This window comes from Schistocerca americana, unplaced genomic scaffold (assembly GCF_021461395.2).
Source record: "Schistocerca americana isolate TAMUIC-IGC-003095 unplaced genomic scaffold, iqSchAmer2.1 HiC_scaffold_1196, whole genome shotgun sequence".
Classification (NCBI taxonomy): domain Eukaryota; kingdom Metazoa; phylum Arthropoda; class Insecta; order Orthoptera; family Acrididae; genus Schistocerca; species Schistocerca americana.
In genome coordinates, this window is record NW_025725260.1 from 25,001 (window position 1) to 32,500 (window position 7,500).

Sequence of the window (7,500 nt, forward strand, 5' to 3'; positions counted from 1 at the left end):
CTCTGAGGTCGTTGTACGAGGTGTCGCACGCCACACCGCCAGCCGGCTGTGCACGCTACCGAGTAAGTACCGGTATGCGAACCGCCAGGCGACGGGCGCGCATCGCACATTTCAGGAGGCGCGGCCGGCCCCACAGGCGGCCGCGACGCTCCCAGGTCTGCGAAGCGGGGCAAACGCCGCGCGCTTCAGTATACGTAGCCGACCCTCAGCCAGACGTGGCCCGGGAACGGAATCCATGGACCGCAATGTGCGTTCGAAACGTCGATGTTCATGTGTCCTGCAGTTCACATGTCGACGCGCAATTTGCTGCGTTCTTCATCGACCCACGAGCCGAGTGATCCACCGTCCTGGGTGATCTTTTCTTAGTTTCCACTGTCTCTTTCAAGACAGTTGCATAGGCGGGACGTAGGCGTGTGGCGGCCCCTGTTCAAGCGTTCTGTGTCCAACGGCCTCACGGCCGATGGGCGTCGTACGGCTCCACACCGGAGCGGACAGGCAGTCGGGCGAAAGTCATTCAAAACCGGCGCCAGGCGCCAGGTGCCGCAGGCCAGCCGCTCCAGCGCTTCAGCGCTCGTACCACACAACATTGGCGTTAGTTTTGAGAAGCACGCGTGGTTCCGCACGCGGCGCACGGCTACTGCGAGCCGTACAGGTAGCGTGTTGCGCGACACGACACGCACACCGAAAGACATGCAGTCTAGTCGGTAATGATCCTTCCGCAGGTTCACCTACGGAAACCTTGTTACGACTTTTACTTCCTCTAAATGATCAAGTTTGGTCATCTTTCCGGTAGCATCGGCAACGACAGAGTCAATGCCGCGTACCAGTCCGAAGACCTCACTAAATCATTCAATCGGTAGTAGCGACGGGCGGTGTGTACAAAGGGCAGGGACGTAATCAACGCGAGCTTATGACTCGCGCTTACTGGGAATTCCTCGTTCATGGGGAACAATTGCAAGCCCCAATCCCTAGCACGAAGGAGGTTCAGCGGGTTACCCCGACCTTTCGGCCTAGGAAGACACGCTGATTCCTTCAGTGTAGCGCGCGTGCGGCCCAGAACATCTAAGGGCATCACAGACCTGTTATTGCTCAATCTCGTGCGGCTAGAAGCCGCCTGTCCCTCTAAGAAGAAAAGTAATCGCTGACAGCACGAAGGATGTCACGCGACTAGTTAGCAGGCTAGAGTCTCGTTCGTTATCGGAATTAACCAGACAAATCGCTCCACCAACTAAGAACGGCCATGCACCACCACCCACCGAATCAAGAAAGAGCTATCAATCTGTCAATCCTTCCGGTGTCCGGGCCTGGTGAGGTTTCCCGTGTTGAGTCAAATTAAGCCGCAGGCTCCACTCCTGGTGGTGCCCTTCCGTCAATTCCTTTAAGTTTCAGCTTTGCAACCATACTTCCCCCGGAACCCAAAAGCTTTGGTTTCCCGGAGGCTGCCCGCCGAGTCATCGGAGGAACTGCGGCGGATCGCTGGCTGGCATCGTTTATGGTTAGAACTAGGGCGGTATCTGATCGCCTTCGAACCTCTAACTTTCGTTCTTGATTAATGAAAACATACTTGGCAAATGCTTTCGCTTCTGTTCGTCTTGCGACGATCCAAGAATTTCACCTCTAACGTCGCAATACGAATGCCCCCGCCTGTCCCTATTAATCATTACCTCGGGTTCCGAAAACCAACAAAATAGAACCGAGGTCCTATTCCATTATTCCATGCACACAGTATTCAGGCGGGCTTGCCTGCTTTAAGCACTCTAATTTGTTCAAAGTAAACGTGCCGGCCCACCGAGACACTCACTCAAGAGCACCCTGGTAGGATTGCAACGGGGTCCGCCTCGGGACGCACGAGCACGCACGAGGCGCGTCGCACGCCTTCAGCTCGCCCCACCGGCAGGACGTCCCACGATACATGCCAGTTAAACACCGACGGGCGGTGAACCAACAGCGTGGGACACAAATCCAACTACGAGCTTTTTAACCGCAACAACTTTAATATACGCTATTGGAGCTGGAATTACCGCGGCTGCTGGCACCAGACTTGCCCTCCAATAGATACTCGTTAAAGGATTTAAAGTGTACTCATTCCGATTACGGGGCCTCGGATGAGTCCCGTATCGTTATTTTTCGTCACTACCTCCCCGTGCCGGGAGTGGGTAATTTGCGCGCCTGCTGCCTTCCTTGGATGTGGTAGCCGTTTCTCAGGCTCCCTCTCCGGAATCGAACCCTGATTCCCCGTTACCCGTTACAACCATGGTAGGCGCAGAACCTACCATCGACAGTTGATAAGGCAGACATTTGAAAGATGCGTCGCCGGTACGAGGACCGTGCGATCAGCCCAAAGTTATTCAGAGTCACCAAGGCAAACGGACCGGACGAGCCGACCGATTGGTTTTGATCTAATAAAAGCGTCCCTTCCATCTCTGGTCGGGACTCTGTTTGCATGTATTAGCTCTAGAATTACCACAGTTATCCAAGTAACGTGGGTACGATCTAAGGAACCATAACTGATTTAATGAGCCATTCGCGGTTTCACCTTAATGCGGCTTGTACTGAGACATGCATGGCTTAATCTTTGAGACAAGCATATGACTACTGGCAGGATCAACCAGGGAGCTGCGTCAACTAGAGCTGAGCAGCCGGCCGCCCGGGAGTGTGTCCCGGGGGCCCGCGCGAACACGCAAGCGTCCGCTCAATTATTCTGCAAACAGGAGGAGGCTGAGCTCCCCTGCACCATACACCTCGAAACCCTCTCAGGTCCCGGCGGCGCGCAGCGCCGTCCTAAGTACTTGGTCGGGTTCGAGAGAGGCGCAATCGCCCGGAGTTTGGCGAGTAGACGCTTTAGGTGCGACCACCCGTGCTCCCAACTGAGCTTGCCGCTGCCGACAGAGGCCCGGGAGCGTGCTGTCGTGGCATTGCCGGCGGGAGACAACACGCGCCACCTACGGTGACCGGCAGCTCCAACGCCAGCGCCACAGAAGGACAAAAGCCCCACTTGGGTGCCGAAGCGAACTCTCCCAGCACAGCGCACGCGCCAACACGTCCGCACAGCTGCGATACAAACCACCTGCGAGAACCGCAGAGGCGACCGAGCAGCAGACGGCGTCGCGGCGCCGAGCGCCGGGCGGCGGCGCATCCTCAGCGCACACAGTCCTCAATCGGACCAGCACACTGCAGATGTCCACCGCGCTTCGCACCGGGCCCGCGAGGACCTACTTTGGCCGCACGGCGCCGCGTGCAGGGTGCGCCGGCGCGCAGCTGCGCCGCCTGCCGCCTCCGTCGGCCGGCGCGCCTGCCACTGGCCGCCCCCACCAGCCGGCTGTAGCGCGTGCGCCCACGCACCGCACGGCCAACACGCCGGGAGGCCCCCCCTCACCGGCCGGGGACGGTCCCACCCAGCCACCGCCGCGTATCGCTTCACACCCACATGCCATTCACGTTCGTGGGCATGGTGGGTATCGCTGCAACAACCGGTTGGTAGCTCAACCGATCGTCGCCATCACTGATTCACCCCTAGCGAGAACAACCGCACCACAACGGTTTACCAGTTGTTCATTTGCGTAACGTCACCAGCAAACGTAGGCGTCCATCGCCATTTGCAAATTCAACGATTGTTGCATGCCTGTGTCAGGTGTCACGACACACTGTCTGCCCACATACACGCAACAACATGTCCACGCTTAGCGAACACGTGGAAGGTGGCCCCCGTACGTATGCGATGTCCATTGCGCGAACGACTGTCAACCGGCCTCTGTCGCATGTCGCAGATGTGGAACGCAGTGCACCGTGCTATCACGGTGTGTGAGAAGAGACGACTACGTCTGACAACACGCGCCACTACATCAACAGACGGCTCATGCTGATCGCCATCCAGGGCATACCACACTGCAATCCAGCTCTTATAGGGAGACGACACGTAGCTGAGTGCACAACATTTGGACCGCATGGTTCGCCGTTGTTGGCGCAGTCGTTGTACGGTCACATGTACCACGATGTATCATTCAGTACATGAGGACCAATGTGCAGTACAGTGTGTGATTTGGACGTACAACATCAGCGGACAGTTGACACAGGCCGTACCACAGCGTAGGCTAAGTGCTTCGCCATGCGAATGCCAATGAACAACTGCAAATGCCAATGAACAACTGCAAAGGGCATTGAGCATGTACGTCCTGCTGCCATCCACATTACAGTGTATAGCTGCAAGGTGTTTAACATGAAGCGATACACTGGGGACCGGGCAGTGCGAGTAGCAAACTATATTGCGGGGGTTGCAGTTAGGCAACACTACACTAATTTAACGCGTCGTATGACAATTACAGAGCAGGTTAAGGCCCAACGTGTGTTGGGTTAAGGCCCAACGTGTGTTGGGTTAAGGCCCAACGTGTGTTGGGTTAAGGCCCAACGTGTGTTGGGTTACGGCCCAACGTGTGTTGGGTTAAGGCCCAACGTGTGTTGGGTTAAGGCCCAACGTGTGTTGGGTTACGTTAAGGGGCAATGTGGGTTACGTTAAGGGGCAATGTGGGTTACGTTAAGGGGCAATGTGGGTTACGTTACGGCGCAATATAGGTTACGTTACGGCGCAATATAGGTTACGTTAAGGGGCAATGTGGGTTACGTTACGGCGCAATATAGGTTACGTTACGGCGCAATATAGGTTACGTTAAGGCGCAATATCGGTTACGTTAAGGCGCAATACAGGTTACGTTAAGGCGCAATACAGGTTACGTTAAGGCGCAATACAGGTTACGTTAAGGCGCAATACAGGTTACGTTAAGGCGCAATACAGGTTACGTTAAGGCGCAATACAGGTTACGTTAAGGCGCAATACAGGTTACGTTAAGGCGCAATACAGGTTACGTTAAGGCGCAATGCAGGTTACGTTAAGGCGCAATGCAGGTTACGTTAAGGCGCAATACAGGTTACGTTAAGGCGCAATGCAGGTTACGTTAAGGCGCAATGCAGGTTACGTTAAGGCGCAATACAGGTTACGTTAAGGCGCAATACAGGTTACGTTAAGGCGCAATACAGGTTACGTTAAGGCGCAATACAGGTTACGTTAAGGCGCAATACAGGTTACGTTAAGGCGCAATACAGGTTACGTTAAGGCGCAATACAGGTTACGTTAAGGCGCAATACAGGTTACGTTAAGGCGCAATACAGGTTACGTTAAGGCGCAATACAGGTTACGTTAAGGCGCAATACAGGTTACGTTAAGGCGCAATACAGGTTACGTTAAGGCGCAATACAGGTTACGTTAAGGCGCAATACAGGTTACGTTAAGGCGCAATACAGGTTACGTTAAGGCGCAATACAGGTTACGTTAAGGCGCAATACAGGTTACGTTAAGGCGCAATACAGGTTACGTTAAGGCGCAATACAGGTTACGTTAAGGCGCAATACAGGTTACGTTAAGGCGCAATACAGGTTACGTTAAGGCGCAATACAGGTTACGTTAAGGCGCAATACAGGTTACGTTAAGGCGCAATACAGGTTACGTTAAGGCGCAATACAGGTTACGTTAAGGCGCAATACAGGTTAGGTTAAGGCGCAATACAGGTTAGGTTAAGGCGCAATACAGGTTAGGTTAAGGTACGACATAGGTTAGGTTAAGGTACGACATAGGTTAGGTTAAGGTACGACATAGGTTAGGTTAAGGTACGACATAGGTTAGGTTAAGGTACGACATAGGTTAGGTTAAGGTACGACATAGGTTAGGTTAAGGTACGACATAGGTTAGGTTAAGGTACGACATAGGTTAGGTTAAGGTACGACATAGGTTAGGTTAAGGTACGACATAGGTTAGGTTAAGGTACGACATAGGTTAGGTTAAGGTACGACATAGGTTAGGTTAAGGTACGACATAGGTTAGGTTAAGGTACGACATAGGTTAGGTTAAGGTACGACATAGGTTAGGTTAAGGTACGACATAGGTTAGGTTAAGGTACGACATAGGTTAGGTTAAGGTACGACATAGGTTAGGTTAAGGTACGACATAGGTTAGGTTAAGGTACGACATAGGTTAGGTTAAGGTACGACATAGGTTAGGTTAAGGTACGACATAGGTTAGGTTAAGGTACGACATAGGTTAGGTTAAGGTACGACATAGGTTAGGTTAAGGTACGACATAGGTTAGGTTAAGGTACGACATAGGTTAGGTTAAGGTACGACATAGGTTAGGTTAAGGTACGACATAGGTTAGGTTAAGGTACGACATAGGTTAGGTTAAGGTACGACATAGGTTAGGTTAAGGTACGACATAGGTTAGGTTAAGGTACGACATAGGTTAGGTTAAGGTACGACATAGGTTAGGTTAAGGTACGACATAGGTTAGGTTAAGGTACGACATAGGTTAGGTTAAGGTACGACATAGGGTAGGTTAAGGTACGACATAGGTTAGGTTAAGGTACGACATAGGTTAGGTTACGGTACGACATAGGTTAGGTTACGGTACGACATAGGTTAGGTTACGGTACGACATAGGTTAGGTTACGGTACGACATAGGTTAGGTTACGGTACGACATAGGTTAGGTTACGGTACGACATAGGTTAGGTTACGGTACGACATAGGTTAGGTTACGGTACGACATAGGTTAGGTTACGGTACGACATAGGTTAGGTTACGGTACGACATAGGTTAGGTTACGGTACGACATAGGTTAGGTTACGGTACGACATAGGTTAGGTTACGGTACGACATAGGTTAGGTTACGGTACGACATAGGTTAGGTTACGGTACGATATAGGTTAGGTTACGGTACGATATAGGTTAGGTTAAGGTACACATTGTTGTAAGGAAAGGTTTAATGGGGGGCGGGGCGGGGCGGCCGGTTTGTTGATTGTGATTATAGTAAGTGGATGCCTGCGGCATCATCTGATTTGCCACGTCAGGATGCACCTTTGGCTCATGACAGGCGGCGCTCTCATTCCATGCTTGTGGCAGACCTGTGTCTTTCATTCCTGCCATTGTTTGTGTGCTGTGAGAGGAGGCAGTATTGTGATGTTGGGTGCACCCCTGTGTAGGACATGTGTGGGTGTTGGTGGCTTGGCTGAGCAATGGTGGTTGTCGGGTGGGTGGGATATTCTGTTTTCTGAGTGGACCTCCCAGTCTGGTTATGACAGTGTGGATTGTCTAATGTGGCGGAGAGGATGCACTGGGTGTTGTTCCATGCTGGTGCTTACATATTGTCTGTGTGCGTGTTACAGGCAGAGAGTAGTGCGTGATAAGGGTGTGTGGCTGACGTGTGGTTGTGATTGTGAGCAGAGTCTTTCAGCATGTATACGGACAGTTGTATACATTATCTGTATTCTGATGGCTCTATCTATTACTAATCAGCGCCGTGTATACGTTTAATCCGGTTCCAGTCGAAACTGTTGTATCTCTGTACATTAGTGACACGGCGAGCCCGCTATGTAGTTACTCGTCTCGGCAGCTTCCACCGGTGTATGGCAAATGATTATAAGGAATCAGTCTAGTCGTCAATACCGATGGTGTGACG

General features: G+C 52.2%; 2 non-coding genes and 1 pseudogene across 2 annotated transcripts; all 3 read right to left on the minus strand.

Annotated features, from left to right (window-relative positions):
• LOC124563366 overlaps positions 1–11 on the minus strand; it is a 2,969-nt pseudogene extending 2,958 nt beyond the window's left edge.
• Positions 12–199: 188 nt separating this feature from the next.
• LOC124563367 lies at positions 200–354 on the minus strand. Its single transcript, XR_006970123.1, has one exon. It is a non-coding gene; the product is annotated as a 5.8S ribosomal RNA (ribosomal RNA).
• A 351-nt stretch (positions 355–705) lies between these two features.
• LOC124563369 lies at positions 706–2,615 on the minus strand. Its single transcript, XR_006970125.1, has one exon. It is a non-coding gene; the product is annotated as a small subunit ribosomal RNA (ribosomal RNA).
• Positions 2,616–7,500: the final 4,885 nt, after the last annotated feature.